This window comes from Callithrix jacchus, chromosome 15 (assembly GCF_049354715.1).
Source record: "Callithrix jacchus isolate 240 chromosome 15, calJac240_pri, whole genome shotgun sequence".
In the NCBI taxonomy this organism is placed as follows: Eukaryota; Metazoa; Chordata; class Mammalia; order Primates; family Cebidae; genus Callithrix; species Callithrix jacchus.
In genome coordinates this window covers 84,946,630-84,965,675 of record NC_133516.1, presented here as the reverse complement: position 1 = coordinate 84,965,675, position 19,046 = coordinate 84,946,630, and the positions used below count along the sequence as shown (strand labels likewise).

The following is a 19,046-nucleotide window of genomic DNA, read 5'->3' as shown; positions in this document are numbered from 1 at the left end:
AAAGACCATTATGGCATGAAAGAATGGGCATATATTCAAGAAGTTGACAGGCATTGCCATCTTCTGCTTCTAGGATCCAGAGAAGACTGCATGCCCCCACAATCCAAAACAGATTTCCTGCAGCTTCTTCTTGAGGGAGTGAAAGCTGCTTAGAGCAGCGTGTAAATTCATGGCAAGAAGCAATAAAGGTGAGTTTTATACATTCCCATTATTGCTTCTACGTCTTTGCAATAATGTTTATTGACATGTTTGAACGGAGCACAAGCTGCAGTTCGGTTCAACTGCCTGTGAAAATGGGACATTTGTCAAGAAACAAACCTCGCAGTTTTTAGTGGCTCTGACAGTGGGTATTAGAAAGGATATTGATGGTGAAAAAAGAGAGAATAGGCAGGCCTATGGGGAGAGTGTTAAGGAATATACTCAGCACAGATGTCTACAGTGGAGGAAAAGGGGGTAGCTGAGGATGTAAAATGAACACTGACCACATTGAGTGATTGCCAGTTGCCTTGAAGCATGTGTGCTTGTGTAGGGAACATCAACAAAAGCTCCATTTGTCTCCCAAAGAAGGCCTCTACAGTGATGCTTTCACTTGGGATTTGACTCCCACTGCGACAGTCTATCTGCAATGATAACCCAGTTCTCAGAGTGTGTGTATCACTCTGTTCTTTGTGGTTCTCACAAATTAAAAAGTGAGGACAACATCTACTTAGCATATAGCCTGCTTTTAGTTATTAAATCACATAGTCTTTCCTAGGGAACACACGTATTGGGGGTGTAAGGTATTGAGTTAGATTCAAAGGTTGTGCATAGACCTTTCCTACAAGGAATCTGCAGTTTAGCAGCAGCGTATGCTGCATTCATTAATAAAACAGAGCAGCACACACATACTGAGGAACAAGAATCTTCTACAGTGCTGGAGCTATTTTTTCCCCCTCTCACTGGTAACCTAAATGACCAGTAAAATGTTGGGGCCTAAGTAGGCCTTTAACAGATACATACTCATATCCCACATGCAAATGTATTTCAAGTGTTCAAGGTGATAAAATGAAAGCTACTAACAGCTCTTTTCTGCTCCTTGTTCAGATGGGCACTTCCGAATCTCAGCCATTCAAGCAACTGCATCAGGGCCCTCTCTGCAGCAAAACTGCTACATTTCCAAGACAGCTGTCTAAGCCTATAGAGCCTGACCCTGGTGAATGAAATTAGCACCCCGTTTCTCCTAAAGCTCAGAAACAGATAAGACTGTTTTAATCAACAAGTTTAGTTCAGTGGAGAGTTTTACTTTCTCAATATACAAAATAAAAAAGAGAGGAGAGAACAAGACAAATGGCAATTAGTCATTGACAATGGAAGATATGATGTCTATGATGGCCTAGTACAGGGATAAGATTGTTTTGTCCTGGAGGTGTCATTCCTATCTATTAAAAAAGTCTGAGAGATGAGTTGTATCACAACAAATTGAAGTTGAGAGAAAACTCAATTACACTCTGGCATTCGTTTCTGCCATCCATGGGTTAACAAAATTCCAAAGTTATAATTTCACTTACATTCTACAATATACCATTCCAGCTAAATTTTCATCTCTTCTCTTTCTCCTGCCTTTCTAAAAGAGTAGTTAGCATTTCATTTCAGACTTGCAAAAGCCCTGAGATTCTTTCCTATCTTTTCCTTCCCAGAGCTCTCTGTAAGTAAATCAAACCTGTCTTCACTATACCATACCCTGCATTTAGCAGACAAACTCTCAGAGTGTACAAGGGGTGTAAGCTTAACAGACTTGTTCATCCTTATGTGGGCAGAAAGGCACTTATAAAGTATACTGTTTGATGATGACATCCAAGATCGAGTTTCAACAGTTTTTCATGGTCTGCAAAATGCTGCAGTGCTAATAAAATTCTAACCTAGTTTAGATTACTGCAATAGCACTATGTCTTCTTTTTCTTGAGGCCATTTACATTTTGACTGTGGCTCAGAAAATAAAAATGAACTTTTTATTAATATATAGATGTCTCAACTAATGCTTACTTTGGAAGGCATGTATATTGAGGTGTGTGTGCATGTGTGTGTGCATATATGTATGTTGGTACAAATGACAGAAAGAGAACAAAAGGCAGCAAGTGAGTATGTATGTGTGTGAGTCTGTGAGAAAGAAAAAGAGAAAAAAGAAAGAACAAACCAAAGAAAAGCGGGTGAAGGGAGAGAAAAAAGGGTAATGGAGAAAGAGGAGGAGAATGAACATGTTGATCAGAAATTACCCAGCTCACAAAAAGCAATTTACTGATAAACGATTATCCATTTAGAGGTGACCAGTGTCAGCAAAAGCAGCCTTAAATTAATCTATCTACCGATCCTTTCAGATCTCTTACACAGGATAGTAGAAGGCAAGTTGGCTCAGGCATGTCACAGAGTCTCTCATAAACAGTAATAAATTGCCATAGATTTCATTTCACATTTCAGCAATTCTGGCCCTAATGTGATGAGCAGAAAAGGGTGGAAGTTGAGTACCAACATTGAAAACGAACACTGAGATAGAAAAGTACCTGCCCTCACTCTGCAGGGATGCCTTTCAGTCACTGCACAGCTAAACCACTCCTTCTTTGACTGCTTTGTGGGATACACAATAACATATCATTCATCCATGAAGTATTTATTCAATGTCTGTCCCTTGTTAGGTCTTATGCAATAGTCAGTAGGCAATATAAAAAAATGAGTAAAACTTGGAAGTAACCTGTTCTCAAAAAATTCACACTTTCATTGAGAAACAATGGTTCAGATTCTTGGAGAGGGCTTATAAAGTCTTGGGCCGAGTTTTAAAAATTCCAGTAACCTAAAATTCAAAAATTCAGACAACAAAGATTCATAGGGCAAAATTCATCAGAGAAGAGATCTTTTGGGCAAGTCACCTAACTGAGGAAATAGTTACCTAGAAAGTTGTTGAAAATGATGAAATGAAATTTTATGTATGAATGCATACTGCAAAAAGTTAAGAATGTTACATAAATACAAATCTGTAAGTCAATAACTTGCATATCATATACCAGTGGCTATACAAATGCGATGGCTCTCAAAGTGCTTCTGATATAATGGGCATGTGAGAGAACTACAAACATTCTTTCAGGAAACATTTTGGTCACTGCTAGACTTGAATCAAGTGCAAAGTGCTTTAGAAATGCAGAGAAGAATATAGTTTTTGATGCAAGGCAGTATTATTATTGTGGCTCACTGACACGTCGTCAACAGGTGAATCTCCTTCAGGAATTTGTGAAACCACTTTCACCTCAACACTGAAAACGTATCTGCCTTTGGGCTTCCTTAATGAAAATAATGTGCACCTGCAATTAATAATAAAAAAACACTATCGTAATTTTAATATCTGGGGCTGTGACATATTTCAACATGTTATTACTCTAAGAACTTGGTGTAAGCATGTAATTATAATTATTATTTGGCACTTAGATGAACTCTCCTTTAGGGAACTGCTTTTAAAATATAAACTAATATTGTTTGTCAGTTAAGTAGACCAAAGAGAGATGAAAAAGCTTTAACTCACTCACATGATTTAAATATACATAAATATGATGAATATCGATATTATCATATTGTACATAATATGTTAATATTATTATTCTTTATTAGTAAATTTGCTTAAGTTTGAAAATACCTTAATATTTTTCATTCTTCATTTATTGCATTACCTTATTGATCTGATTCCTCAAGAAGCAACACATGTTATTATTTCCATTTTTCAAGACCAGGAAACTGAAGTTTGGGAGTAATCAATTTGGAAACAGTTCCGGAATCCAACTCCTAGGACTCATGTGGCTGGTATTTGCCCTGAGTACCATGGCTGAAGTAAAGCTATAATTTTAAAGCTCCTAGAACAGTATTTAAAATGTCTTTGATAGTTAATATGAGTGACTGAAGTTAAAAGATTTGGTTCTTGCAATGACTTTTTTTAGTGAAGAAACTTTCTTTATACAATCGTTATCATTAGAAAGTCTGAAAATTTTTCAATAAACTGGGAACAAAATCTAAAGAATACCAAATTAATATACAATTAAAATTTAATTGTCCATACATTAATAAAATTAATCATATCTAAAACACAAGTATAAAACAACCTGGATTTAGAATATATATATATATATATAATTTTGTTGGGGGTGGCACAGGACGTTATCTTTAGCATATCAAATAATTAGAGTTTCCATTATAAAACTAAAATTCAGAAAATATTATAAAAATGTTATTTATAAGGTGCCAAACTACAGTGATATTTGCAACCATTTACATGGTTCAAAATATATTAGAATTTTCCTCTGGATATTTTGAATTTTGTGTATATGTGTGTATGTGTGTGTGTCTATATATATATATATATATATCTCCAATGTCTAGCACATATAGCCTTTAGTACCTACATACACAGAAAACAACTCTCATCCATATGCTTTACTATTTATCACATAATCAGACAAAAACTACACTTATAGTGAGTCAAGCAGGACAAAAAGAGTGCTTGGTGAAAAGTTAAGATGGGGAATGTTCTCTAGGAGTCTAAAGAGCACAACACATGCTGCATGTCCATAACCCCCTGTGTCATCTGCCTATTCTATACCTTAAGCAGTCAGGAGGCTTGCCTGTAAGTATCTAATTTTGGTTATTATTTGCCACTAATATGGGATATGCCTTTACAGAACAACAAAGGACTTTTAAAGTATTGATTGAAACTTCTTACCAGTTCACACTAAGAACAAATGTGACTTTCTATACCATGGTTGACTCTTGGTAGTCATCAAATACATTTTAAATATATTTTAAATATACAGCATTTACTTCACTTAAGGTCTGGTCCCATCCTTCCTCTTCAGCTCAAGTTCTGCCACTCACCAATAAACTTGATGATTCCTGGACCATATACTCACACCGACATTGCCTGACCACTCATGGCACTAAATAAAGCCTTACTTGGTAGAAAAAGCCTCAACAGAAAAAGCTTGGTATGTTTTCAGACTGTTCACTTTTATCTAGTTACTAAGTTAACCAAAAGAAAGAATGATCTAAAAATAATTACCTTTTTCTTCTGTTTTTGAGTACATATAGTTGGGACTCAAAAAAATAGAATTGGATGTGTTGATTAAAATTTGGGGGATGATCAATTATAAGCCGCCTACGCTTATACCAGAAGATCCCAGATATGTTTGTAAGGCTGTATAAAAACATCTATAAGTTCAGCTTCAAGCTCTCTTGGAGGAGGCCTGAGAAATGCTGGAAAGGGCTAAAAGAAGTGAGATCTACTACACTTACTTTTCCAAGATAACCACAACACATCAGTACCCAACAGTCGCTGACAAAGATGCATTGCTGCTTCTGAAAATATCACCTGGTGGTTAAGGAAAAAGCCAGGCACTTCATTCTACTCCATCATTTGGTTTACAGTGTTTGGATTTGTAGCCACAGCTTTATCCTTTGCCAAAGACTCCATGCTGCACGCTGTCATTCACACTGCCAGACTGCAACGTCTGCCAGGATTTATGGCTACCACGCTGCTCCCTCACTGCTAAGAGCAGATGGCTAGGCTGAGGGACAGCAGACTGCCTAAGGACAGAGACAAGGGTGTGGGGAAGAGAGAATGTGGTAGCCACAGGGACATTCTTCATTCCCTAGTAAGCCTGGGAAAGTTGACTTCCATGAAGTCTGCCTCTCCTTTTTTTAAAGGATTGTATTAGGTAAACTAAGATTAATAGCAAGCATCAGGAAGTTTGGGGAACACTTAAAATTGATTGCAAAATGTTTGTTAATATTTATAGATTTGTCTTTTTGGAGGAGATCTAGCTTTGTAGCTATCATAAGATAGTCCTGACCTTCTTCCACCTATCTTAAAGTATGGCATGTCTCTGTATATTACTAAATGATATGGACAAGTCTGTGGAAACATTTTTAATTCTCGCAATTGTTAGGATAGACTGTTTAGGATAGATAGACTTAAAAAAATGGTTTTTGATTCAAGAACAAGTGACAGTAAAATCTGAATCAAAGACCTCATAACAAAAAATTCTATAACAGATTTAATATAAATTCCAGTAAGAAAACTTACAGGCAATATCCAGACTGGATACTGCAGGTGGTGTCATCTTTGTTTAGCAAAAGGTAGTGAGGGATCTTCATAGCAGTGGGGAAAAAGAAAAAAGAAAGCTACTAACATCTATTCCCACCACTTCATAGTCCATCACTGAGCAGAAAGTATACTGAGGGAAGAGGGAGGAAATAAAACGGAGATTTCAAAGAGAAGGTGTGAGTCAGGTTCAAGCAAATTAAAGCCCTTGTGTATCCTCATTCACGTGCTACCTCTTCTGTCTAGCGTTCTCACTTCAACATCCACAGATATGTGGAACACCTTCCTTGCTACTGCCATGACGCTCAAATCCCACCTAGTACTGCACCTATCAGGCACTGTGTATCCCTCTCTTTACATGTCTATCCCTTTCTCTAGTTGTGTGCTCTCAAAATATACGTATTTTGCCTTAACCATTTTTAAAATTCATGGTGCTTAGTAATAACAGATTTAATACATGCCATTAAACAAATGTGCAAAATAGGACATTTCTGACAGCTTCACTGATATTTAATGATGGGGCAGAACTAGGAGTATGACTTTGCTTGGTGTACAATACACAACCACAACTGTATTCTCTGCATACACATCTACATAAAACTTACCTTGAGATTCAGCCCACACAGTCTATTATAACTATACTGCCATTTTGGTTAAGTAAGGAAAAAGTAAAAAGATAGTCAATTTATGTTAGTGGCTTAAAATTCCCTCCCTCCCTTTCTTCTTCTCTCCTTTTCTTCCTCCCTTTCTTCCTCCCTCCCTCCCTTCCTTCCTTCCTCTTTCTCTCTCTTTTTTATTTTCCCTAATCCATCAAAATTCCATATATTTTAAACTTCAAAAGTCAAAGGACGACTTGAATTTCTAAAAGTCTAGCCCCATAGTTTTTTTATATGAGGAAATTAAAGCCCAGAGAAAGGGAAGTGACTTGGCCAATGTCACCTAACCCATTTGTAGCAGGACCCAGAGGCAGAGACTCAGGTCTTCTGATCTTAATTTTTCCACAGTATCAAGCTGCTACAATGTTTAATATACATCCCAATAAAATAAATAGCAATGCTATGATGATACTAATATTGTCAAGCCTTTTAAAATATTCTAAACTGTGTCAGTTAATTGTACAAATCTCTCTGGTTCTGCATCTTCCCATGGGAGTTTAGAGGTTTTAATATGTCCAGGAATAGAATAAATCCAGGATAATAAAGATGTGGCAGAAAAACAAACTCTGCACATAGGGGGTTAGGAAATCAGATTGAAAACAGTAAAGGGTAAGCTGAAGACAATGTGTAATTGGTAAATCAGTATGACAAGGTTGGCGTTCCTCCCCATCTGTGTCTCTTGGCATGGCTCCCCACACTTGCCTCTCTGAATTGTCTGAGAAGGTCTACAATGTGCTTGAAATGTCCCATTACTCTTTGTACCTGTAAATGCAAAGCTACTATATGGTGCGTCTTATGAGTGGGAATTCTACCACCCATATTAGCAACTGGAAAGAATGGAGGCATTGTTCAGTCATTTCAGTCTCAGTCACTCCAACAAGTCTATACCAGTGTTTTAAACAAGGGGTGGTACCACTTGCTGGGAGTGTTTGGAAATGTGTGGGGACTTTTTAATTATCACAGTAACCAGGGCTTCTCCTGGCACTCAACGACAAGGAATACCAGATGCCCTGCAATGCGAGGGGGCAGTCCGGAACAACATGAGTTGGCCTACCATAAATGCCACAAGCAGCCCCCACCTTGAGAATCACTGAGAGTATTCTGAGCATCTGTGCCCTCTAGTCACTCAATCAAGGAAAACCAAAAAGCCTTTGTCAAGCTTCAAGTATAGGAGAGCTCCAGAGCTTGCCTTTTGCTTGAATAGAGATGAAAGGTCTCTTGAATGAGAGATACCAAAACAACAACAACAACAACAACAACAACAACAACAAATAGGCAAAGATTCTATTCTGGTTTGCCTGAGGGCATTATGAGTGTTTGGGTAAAGACAGTCTTGACAACCTCACTCCTTAAGAATCAAAAGACTATTAAAAGCATAAAAGTTTCCCAATGATTAACCTGGAAATTCTAGTGAGACAGTATCTTGAAGAAAAGGAAATCAGGGGGCCATTTCTGAAGAAAAGTGGGAGAGTGTAAGCCTGGACCTTCCTAGATATATAATGTAGGACAACTCCCAGTTACTATGGACCAGCCATGTGAAAATGAAAACACCAGCATATCTGAAAATAGAACCCAGCACATCGCCAACTTCACCCAGGATATACTCCTGAAATATAAGCCACCTGTGTGACCTTCACAGCTTTGCTCAGGAAGTGTGCAGTACCACTCTAACCTCAACCATTTCCTAGTTTCTCTTGAATTTATGAGGATCATCTTCTGTTCTCAGACACAGCCCACTAGACTCCTCCTTTCAGTCACCAGATTCATGGTTCAAGGAAGAAATCATGATTTTTTTTTTATTCTACTTGGAATATTAAACAACCACTCCTTCTTTGACTGCTTTGTGGGATACACAATAACATACTATTCATCCATGAAGTATTTATTGAATGTCTGTCCCTTGTTAGGTTGCATGCAATAGTAAGTAGGTAATACAAAAAATGAGTAAAACTAGGAAATAACCTATCCTCAAAAAATTCACACTTTCACTGAGAAACAATGGTTCGGATTCTTGGAGGGGCTTTATAAAGTCTTGGGCTGAGTTTTAAAAGTTCCAGTGACCTAGATTTAAAACCGTGGAAAATGGAAGAAATGATTTCATGAAGAAACAGTGAGTTAAGTGTATACCTTCCATACGCCTTCTTCCGCATTACTCATCCTGTACAGTTCCATTCATAATTCTTCTATGGCTGAAAACCTCTACATTTAAAGATCTTCATCTTCTAAGCATCAAATTCACTCTAGACTGTACCATACATTTTAGAATTTAATTAATGCTGTCTGGAACCACTTCTTAGTTTTGTTATGTAACTATCTCTGTCTCCTGAGACACATGGTAGTCACTCTGAGTATAGACTCCACATTGTCTCTATTTTTTGTAGCTCACACAGGGACATGCAAAGCTGATCAAACATATACTGCCTGATGACTTGTTGGCTTGAATAGAGAAAAGATGAAAAATAAGAGATGAAGATGAGGATTTGGGAGTTGTCAACAAAGACTGCAAGTGGAATTGTATCTGAAAGTCACTGCGGCAACCATAATGCTTCAGCATCCAACATAGGACCTTGCATAAATCAGGCACTCAAGAAAGTTTCAGAGTTTAATTGATAAGAGACTTAGTATTTCTATGGTGATTTCCGGGAAGCTAGACTGCTTCTGGGAAACATGTCATTTGCAGGGGGGAGAGATCTGTAATTTTCTGTTCAAAGTTTGGCTACTAATAATGGAGGTCACAGAACCTCCATTATCTTGCCCTAAATTGACCCCTTTTAATGCCATGACAAAGGATTAATCAGGGTTGTCCTTTCTAGAATCACTGAATTGCTAAGAGAATGTGTATCTTTGTTTCTTTTCTTAGAGTTTTAAAGTAGCCGACATGGTCTGCCTGGTTTGTCTGCCCTGTTCTCGCTGATTCCATTTCCAGTGGAGGCCAGGATATGGCTCTCTTCACTTACGATTCACATTTTTTGGCTACTGCTCCTTATGATTGCTGCACCCCCATCTCATATCTCATTACCCCCTCTCCAATTATAACTCATTTATCCAGGTGTAGTTTTTATTTTTCCAATATAACCACAGTGCCTAGCACAGTAACAGAAACATAGTAGGGACTCAAGAATCATTTGTTAAGTAAATGACATGCTTTTTAATGACACTGCCTTTTTAAGATTCTCGTGCTTATTCACTCCCGATTCAGCTTATGCGCTTTAGAAATGTGGATTCTTAATCTTCTCTTAGGCTCTTCTACACAGAAGCACCAATCTTAGCATTAATTGGTCTTGGACCTTTTAACATCCTGTATTTCAAATTCTGTTCACTGTCTGCATAGCTAAACCTACCCATGCTCTCGTTGATCCACTATCAGTAAAGTGGGAGTCTGATTACAAATGAGGTCGACTGTTTTTTATATCTGTCATATCTTTAACCAGAATTCAGGAAAGTGGGGAGAGGACCTTATTTACTTGCTTCTATTTAGTGAAGTGTGTGTGTGTATCTGTATGGGAGAGAGGAACACAGAGGATATTTACATTTGTACATACATAAAGCTCAAGTCTTTCTCCCTGTCTGTCATTTCCAGCCTGTCTGGGGCATCCCAGAGATGATAGGTAAAAAAAGCCAGTACACTCAGGTTAGGATCTTGGAAGCAATGAGGGCAAAACTGCTATTCATGGAGATCAGAGTTCATACTCTTTCTAACCTACCCTTTCTTCAAACCAAGTTTCTGTTGGCAGTCAGTTTAAGAGAAAGGCCTAGAGCGTAAGAGAGATGAAGCAGTGATTGTGCCATCTGCAATTCATCCTGAGGAACTGTTATGTGAGCACACATACATTTAAATATTTGAAAAGCATCCTTTAAAATGAGTATCAAAATGACAAATAATCTAAGTCAGAGAAAAATGCCCCAGCGTTTCCCTATCTCCCTTCCCTCATTATGGAGATAAATCCCAGATGAATTTTTAGACAGCAGAGGGAGTGGAAAAAAAATACTAGTAATCACAACCACAATGGCAAGAGAAATGTCTGCAGAAACCTGCCGGCCTGGAAAAGCAGGGTCTTCCGTCTTGCCTGACGCTTTCAAGTGTAAAAGCAGAACCTGGGAGACTTTCCCAGCCCTGGGGAGGAGCCTGGTACTGAGTCAGGAGGTGGCAGGGGTGGGCAGGGGCAGTGAGAAGCTTGTTTATTTCAAGTCTTCTCTACTGATAGCCTGAACTTCAAGAGATTTGGAAGTTTGATTCAGATTAGTGTTCCAAAGCAAGGCCTTTTCTCACAATCTCATCCAGTCCACTTATGTATGTAAAACTACAAGGGGAATTTCAGGAAAATAGGCTCTCTAGGGAGACTCCCAGCCTCACTGCCAGAAAACACTGCAGAAGCCAGCCAGCCAGAAGAAATGCCAGCCCTGGTTATGACCAGAATCTCAAAGCATAGAGGGCTATAAAAAAAGAGGGGCAAGGGCCAATCAGACTCTGAGGAGTTTCTGAGACCAGGCTTATGAGGAGGAAGAGTGTGTGAACTTGAGTTCACAGATAATCATGAACCTACCTCTTCTTCAGGCTTCCAGAGCGCAGAAGTTGTGGATTTGGATATTCCAGAATCCGACTCAGCTGTGTGAGCTGCCTGTTTGCCTTTCTGTTGGGTTTTCTGGTAGTTAGTACCAGGGTAGCCCAGCTCTGGGCAGTGTCCAGTCACCCAGCTGCTGTGTTATTTTAAATGCAAGTTGGTGTGTTGCCTCTAAGAAGGGCTGTGAGAAGTACAGATGAAATGAATGCCATCACTTTGAGTACAGCATCTGCATAAATCACTGTCCATTGCATTCATTCCTAGTGACAGATTAATTCCTTTCTCAGGTTTTGCTCAAGAGTGTACCCTGGAATACTAATATTCTTCCACAGAGAGGGGGAGAGAGAGACAGAGAAGGGGAAGGACTGAGGGAGAAAGAAGGGGAAAGGTAGGGAAAGAGAGAGAAGGAATAGAAAGGGAGGGAAGGAGAGACAGGAAAGAGGGGGAGAAAGAGGAGAGGAGAGAGAGGAGAAAGGGGAAACAGAGAGAGAGAGAGAGAGAGAGACAGAGAGACAGAGAGAGAGAGAGACTCAGATGTCTCTTTTAGCACAGTGAACACTAGGATGACAGTGTGTTAAATGAAGAGGGGTTTCCAAGCTCATGTGAAAATTGTGCTGTAGGGTGTAGATTGTGCGGAAAATCCGAGCCACTCATGGTTTGTCTCTGCACTCTGAAAAGCTACGGGATGTGGTCTGACACTGATAGCTATTCTAGGATCTCAGCATTCGTCCATTCTCAGCCTCTCCTTTTAGGCAGGGGAGGAGTATCATCCACGGAAGGAAAATAGAGCATATGATTTAATGTCACTCAATTTTAAAGATGTAAAAGAAAATATTCCCCAGAAGTATTCTATTGAAAACAGCTCTGAGAAACATGCCAAGTCCATAGAAGTGTAAGACAGGAGAAGGGAAGCAGGAAGGGAGGGGGAGCATTTTACCTCCCAGGACTGGTTCCTCCCTGGGCATGTTTCTGAGCCGGCACCTGAAAAATGACTGTGATGGTATTTGCAGTTTATCAAGTCTTCTGGCAGAAGTGTCAGGCACAGAGAACTCACTTGTCACTCCAACGTTTCCTGGCATTTGCTAACCACAACGAGGAATGGAGGGCAAAAGGATTACAGAATTAAGCGGCACTGGTACAGCAGCCAGTGAGGGGCTGAGATTTAGCTGTCACTTTGAAGAAAACTCCATTTCATTTTGTGATTTGGAAGAAGTGAAAGTTAAAATAGAGGGGCTGGGCTGGACCAGCCTTCCGCAGGGTCTGCAGGGAAACATCAGAGATACTCTCAGCACTTCAAGGAGTTTCGGCTGCCAGTTTGCTCCATCAGCTCATTTCTCCTCTGGATACCAAGAGAAACCCGCCACATTCCAGTGAGGTCCCATTTCCCAGCTGCCGTGAAATTGTGAAATGAGGCACTTAACTCTATCAGAAACGTTCTCCAGGCCCTTTGCCAAGCCCTTGCCTATGCCTGTGCCTATGCCTTCCTTTACCTGGAGCACCGCTCCTTGCTCAGCATGCCTGAACCATGTGTTTCTGCATCTCTATTAAAATCCAGCTTAAGCATCCCCTCATATCACCCACCTGCTGCCCCCAAGAAGTCTTGAACCCTCCATCAGCCATGTTCCCACTGTAGCTACCAAACTGCCATTTTGTTTGAAATTGCCTGCTGTTTGCTTTTCTGCAGGACTCTAAGTTCCTATGAGTTGTATTAAGTATTCAACAAACTTTACTGATAATCACCTGTGTGCTGTGCAAGGCTGTGTTCCAAAGCAAGGCTGTTTCTCACAGTCTCATCCAGTCCACTTGTGTATGTAAAACTACAAGGGGAATTTCAGGAAAATAGGCTCTCTAGGGTGGGAGCCTATACAAGAATGGATAGAACATTGCCCTAATGCCCAGAAGAGAGCCTACCCATTGTGTTTACAGAATGCATATTTTTAAACATAAAAATAAAAGTTTTTAAAATGCTCTTTCCTCACAATTTGATTGAAATATGTCTTAGGATGTGTGGTTGCTGAAATCTATTTGCATATCAATAGGGAAGAGAACTTTTCTTCTGTGTGTATGTGTATATTAATTTGGCTCTTTGATTACAGTGAAATAGGCTATGTAAGACAAAACTAGACAATATTTGGATTGTGCATTCTTCCATTCAATGAGGCTTTCAATGGGTGCTCAGAAAAAGCCTGTGAGAGAAAAATGAGTAATCGATTTCATTTTTAAGTTCCAGGGTACATGTGCAGGATGTGCAGGTTTGTCACATAGGTAAACATGTGCCATTGTGGTTGGTTGCAACTATCAACCCATCACCTAGTATTAAGCCCAACAGGGATCAGCTATTTTTCCTAAACTCTACCCTTCTGCATCCCATACCCAGACAGGCCCCAGTGTGTGTTGTTCCCCTCCCTGTGTCCATGTATTCCAAAAGGAGTCAGTTTCTAAGGAACACACACAGGGGTCTGAGGGAAAAAGGGTGATGATAAATAGCACACTCCTCCTTATTTTAAAAGGAGGAGTTCCTTTAGCTAATGATGAGTACAAGATTAACCTTTTATATTCTTCTCTCTAGAATTTCTGGAAAGAGAAGTGAATGACCTTAGGCAACTCGTTGATAGTGCTTTCAACACAGGACTAATAAGCCTGGTGTTAGAAAGTGAGTGCACTCAGCGGACCCTTTATCCTTCTCTGCTTATCAACTTGTTATTCACTCTATTGTCATTCCTGTAACAGCAACATTCTGATTTTAAATTTTTCATTAAAATTTTTTCACATATGCAGTTTTTAGGAAAAAACAGATAAATCATAATAAAAAAGCTTGTGTCAGGGATATATTCAGAAGATTAACTTTTTAATGTGGGTTATATTGGTAAATATTCAGCTCAATCTTTTTAAATTTTCTTCATGAAAACCCAAAGTAAGAGAATTTCTCAAAATAAAACAAATCAACATATTAGAGGCTTAAAAAAATGAGTCATTGTATTGTGTACCATGCAGTTAGGCAGGAAAATCAATAAACCCTTTATTGAAAACATTTTTATGCCTATGGTTAGAATTACAACAAAACTTTATTTAGTGTTCAGTTAATTAGCAATCCTGATTCATGATTCACCAGGCCATTTCAATTTCTTCTTTTTTTTTACATCCGTACACTCAGTCACTCTTTAAACCAACATTCTGTGACATTCTATACCAAGAATGGAAAGACCAACCATGTAGATCCTGCTACTACGTCACTCATCAACTAATAAGAAATCATTATGACAAATAATATTGATATGGTTTGGCTCTGTGTCCCACCCAAATCTCACCTAAAACTGTAATCCCCATGTGTTGAGGGAGGGACATGGTGAGAGGTTATTAGATCATGGAGGCGGTTTCCCCACACTGTTCTTAAGATAGTGAGTGAGTTCTCAGGAGATCCAATGGTTTATAAGTGTGGCACTTCTCCCACCCCACCTCCTGCTTTTCCATGGTAAGATTTGCTTGCTTCCCCTTCCCCTTCCACCATGATTGTAAGTTTCCTGAGGCCTCTGCAGCCATGCAGAACTGTGAGTCACTTTAACCTTTTTTCTTCATAAATTATCCAGTTGCAGGTAGTCCTTTATAGCAGTGTGAGAATGGACTAACACAAATATCAAGATATCATCTGTGAAACAAGACAATTTTGTGCCAAGTTCAGTCTTAAGAACTAAATGTTTCTGTCCTCTCCAAATTCATTTGTTGAAGGCTAAATCCCCAATGAGATGGTATGTGGAGATGGAACTTTGGAAGGTGTTTAGGTCATAAGGTCATGTAATCACAGAAGAATGGCAATAGTGACCGTATAAGAAGAGGCATGAAAGAGATGTTCATTCTTTGCTCTCTGCCACGCAAGGATCCAAGGAGAAGACGGCCATCTACAGACCATAAGGCGGGCCCTCACCAGATGCCGGATCTGCAAGTACCCTGATCTTGGACTTCTCAATCTCCAGAACTGTGATAAATAAAGGATTCTTGTTTATGCCACTCAGAGTTTGACATTCTGGTATAGTAGCCCAAAGTGACTAAGAGGTTCAGTGGTAACATAACACACAGAAAATATCCAGGACAAGAAAACTTAAGAGAACTTTACCAAAGAAGTAGTATTTCTGATGAACTTTAAGATGAGAAAGGACTTCTCAATTGAATTAGAGAAACAAAGAGTAGGCTTTTTAGTTAAAGGACTCAGATCATGTGACTGCAGACAACTTCTGGGACTAAAAGTCATTTTACCTTTCTGGAGGATAGGGCACAAAGCAGGTGGAGGTGGGAGCTGAGGTTGCAGAGGTGATAAAAGATCATGAAGAACCTTGTAGGTTATGAAAAGGTTTTATAATTGTGATTCTAGGTCCCAGCAATGACATTAATCAAGGATTTAATCAGTAGGTAATATTTTCCATTTCTATCATCAGCTCTTTCTTTTGCCTTTTCCTGATTATTTCATTTTTTAAATCCTGTTTCACTGAGTGTCTGTAGAACTGAGTTTATACACTGTATCCTTTAATCACAGATTGCTCTTATTGCTTTCTAATTGAGTCAAGTATTCTGATCTTTTTCCTATAAAGAGGATAAATATGCCAGGACACAGGCTAAGGTCTTAAACTTTCTCTGTATCCTAACAGTATTTCACACAGACTAGCCGCTTTGAAAATTCTTACTGAATAATACTTTAATAATAATAATAATCCTTCTTCTCTTTCAATATCCTCCAATTGCTGGGATAGATGTTCAGAAGAAAAATAGAACACTGAATACTGCTTCAAGTTTTGAAGTATATAATCAACTCAAAATACTCACACCTTTTCCAAATTCTTTACGGTGACACGTTAACCTTGTCTATCTGTCTTCCCAGAGCAAACCCCCAAAGTCCTCACCTTTAAATTCTCTTTCTCCTATTGGCTTCTTTAGAAGGCTATCTAAGTTGCTTTTTTAAAAGAGTAATCTGGATGATATATTGACTAAACTGCATATATAACTGAAATATAAAAGTCAACACTAGTTGGTACAATTTAAATATTGAAACATGTATTTTTATTAGCTATAAAATTTGTCTTAAAAATATCTGGGTTAGTTTCTCTATGCTGAGCTGTGGCACTGAATATCCCCTGTTCAGTCCTGAACAGAACAGGCTGAATGTCACCCTAAGCAGACTTGTGAGATGTGTGTCTCTAAAGAAAATTGCCACAAGTTGCTGCTTCAGATTATGATGCAGTGACCCCACACCTTTCAAAGCCCATTAAGTTCCTGGTCAACTGAAGAAACATAGAAAGTTATATTCCCAGTTCCTTCCTTCACATCCAATTGGACTTAAAGCGGGTGTCAGGTGGATGATGGAAATGGTGCCTTCATGAAATGAAAATGGGTAAGCCAATTATGCAATCAGTAACGCTGAGCCAAATCCCCCAAATGGAAACTTAGGAGCCGAAACATATCTCCATAAACATACCCATTTCATTTAGTGGTTGCAGCCTTCAGTACAGCATAATGCCAACCTGGTTACACTCTGGAATACAAGGAGGTACCAGAAGAGTGGAAGCTTTTTTTTTTTTTTTTTTTTTTTTTGCCTTACAGTCCTCCTTAAGACAGTTTATTTCAGCTTACTAGGCTTTATTCTAATTGGTCATTTTTGACAGATCTAAGTTCTGTGTGCTGTATCTGCCTCCTCTGCTGGTCCTTGTCAATGCCAAACCATATATCCTTTTTCTCCCTTAAATCTCTATTCTTTCCTTCTAACCATACTTCTCCTCTTCTTCAAATACTCTTTGAAGCTTACATTCCCTGTGCAAATGACCAACCTTACTTCTGTAGTTCTGTAACATGTGAGGTATATGGTTTTTTCCATTGAGATCCTAAGCTTCTGTGAAACCCAATTTCAGAGAAATACAAAGTGAAACACTTTAAATATGACAAAATTTGTGATATGAAACAGAATGACTCAGAGACCTTTACTTGTTCAGAATTAAACACTAAATCTCTGAAGGAAATCTGCTGCTTTAATATCTAAATCAAGAAGTAATAAAGGTAGACATCTTATCTGACATCCTCAGGGGTGGCAGAAATTGGCTACTGTGACTAATGAAGACCCCAGGAGAATAACATAAATTACACAAAATAAAATTACAAATGAAACTTTTGTCATAAGAAGTCTGGGTCATTTTTTGAGGTAGATGTATTTTGAAGATTTTCTCAATTTATACCAATGACTTACTACTCCTGAGTATGTTAAGATGGACTGATTTCCTCAATAGGATTAAAAAAAAAGAACTGGGTCCAGAGAGATAGAAATTTTGGTAATATTTTTTATTCCCCCTATGGGTCCAGGCCCTCCTACCCATTCCATCCCCACAGAGATGTCTTGTGTAGATATGCCCATCTTTCCTATAAAGAGACATATGAAAGTGGCATCACAAAATTGCCACAATATCTCTAGTATACACCTAAAAGCCCCAGGTATTTCTTTTTTTATTCAGTTAACAAATATATATAAAGCATTTTCTATCTTCTAGGGAATACAAATACAGAAATAAGATAGACAGAATGGTTTTCATTTTAATGACACTTACTACTAATGCTTTTCCATCCCGAAATTATATGAACAAGTCTTCTTCCTCCTGACTTAATATATAAGCAACTGAGAGGAAAAATAAACATTAACCTGGCCAGAGGCTGAAAAACTGAATGCATGGTTTTGAATATATATCCCAAGGAAAACACTACTGTCATGCCAACTGTAACATTTCCCCAAAATTTCAAAAGGTCTTGAAGCATGGCTACTGTGGTCGGGATCATCAAAATATCAGAATTGACAAATAGTCCATTAGCAAGGCCTTGAGAATTTTTTTCTTTCTACACAAAGTCAATGCATCTACTATTTTGGGGCTAAGTTAGTTCTCTGAAGTTATATTAACAACTAGATTCTGTGCAATCAATGGAAACACATTGGCAGGTGTTTATTCACTGGGTACAAACTGACGTGCTAAAACAAAGGTCAAGATGAAGACTGAGGTGAAGTGACTTGAGGAAAAAAATGGGTGTAGCCATACATTCCAGGAAGTAGAGGGAGACCTACTAGGTCCCTGGCACAGCCAAGCCATTTGCCCTTGGCTATGTCTTGAGCTGTCTGCATTCGGATACAAACTGTTGGATGTTCTTGTGCCAGCTCTTTGGTCATCACAGAGCCTTAATTTACAGGATGTGAAACCACATTATTAATTCTCAAATTACAGAATTAACATTAAGAGTCTTCCTGTTTCATAAAATGGGTGATAATGCAATGTGGAAGCTGTTTAGTGGTTCCTGCAGATCAGCTTCCCACAAATGCCAGAGCTGGTTCCTTCTTGGTCAGAAGCAAGTATGCCACGTCATTTCTATTCAAGGTCATATTGCGGCTTCACTCAGAGGATTGTTCTGAACCCAAAGGGTCAGAATTTCCCCATTAAGGTGGCAAAAAGTAATTGGATCTACCCACTGCATAATGTTTATATTCTCCTCTCGACTTGCCTGTAAATCACACAAAGGAAGAGGATGTGTATTCTGTTGTTTTGAAGCCTCCCTGGTGTCTAGAAAACTATTGTCCCAGCAGCATTTATTCATCTGCCTATTTATTCATGTCAAACATTTATTGAAATCTTTAAAAATACATGGGGGTTAGTAGGTGATGGTATAAGCTCTTCGAGAGGTGGGACAATATCTTACCAA

At 38.8% G+C, this 19,046-nt stretch overlaps 2 long non-coding RNA genes across 2 annotated transcripts in view; one reads left to right on the top strand and one right to left on the bottom strand.

Annotated features, from left to right (window-relative positions):
- LOC118147799 (uncharacterized) overlaps positions 1-1,912 on the top strand; it is a 29,357-nt gene extending 27,445 nt beyond the window's left edge. Inside the window, exons 3-4 of the long non-coding RNA XR_004734391.3 lie at positions 74-188; positions 1,084-1,912. This is a non-coding gene — a long non-coding RNA (uncharacterized LOC118147799). The remainder of the gene's footprint in view (positions 1-73; positions 189-1,083) is intronic.
- The window catches only part of LOC144579603 (uncharacterized), a 300,086-nt gene that overhangs the window by 50,875 nt on the left and 230,165 nt on the right, over positions 1-19,046 (bottom strand). The gene's annotated exons all lie outside the window — the stretch shown is intronic.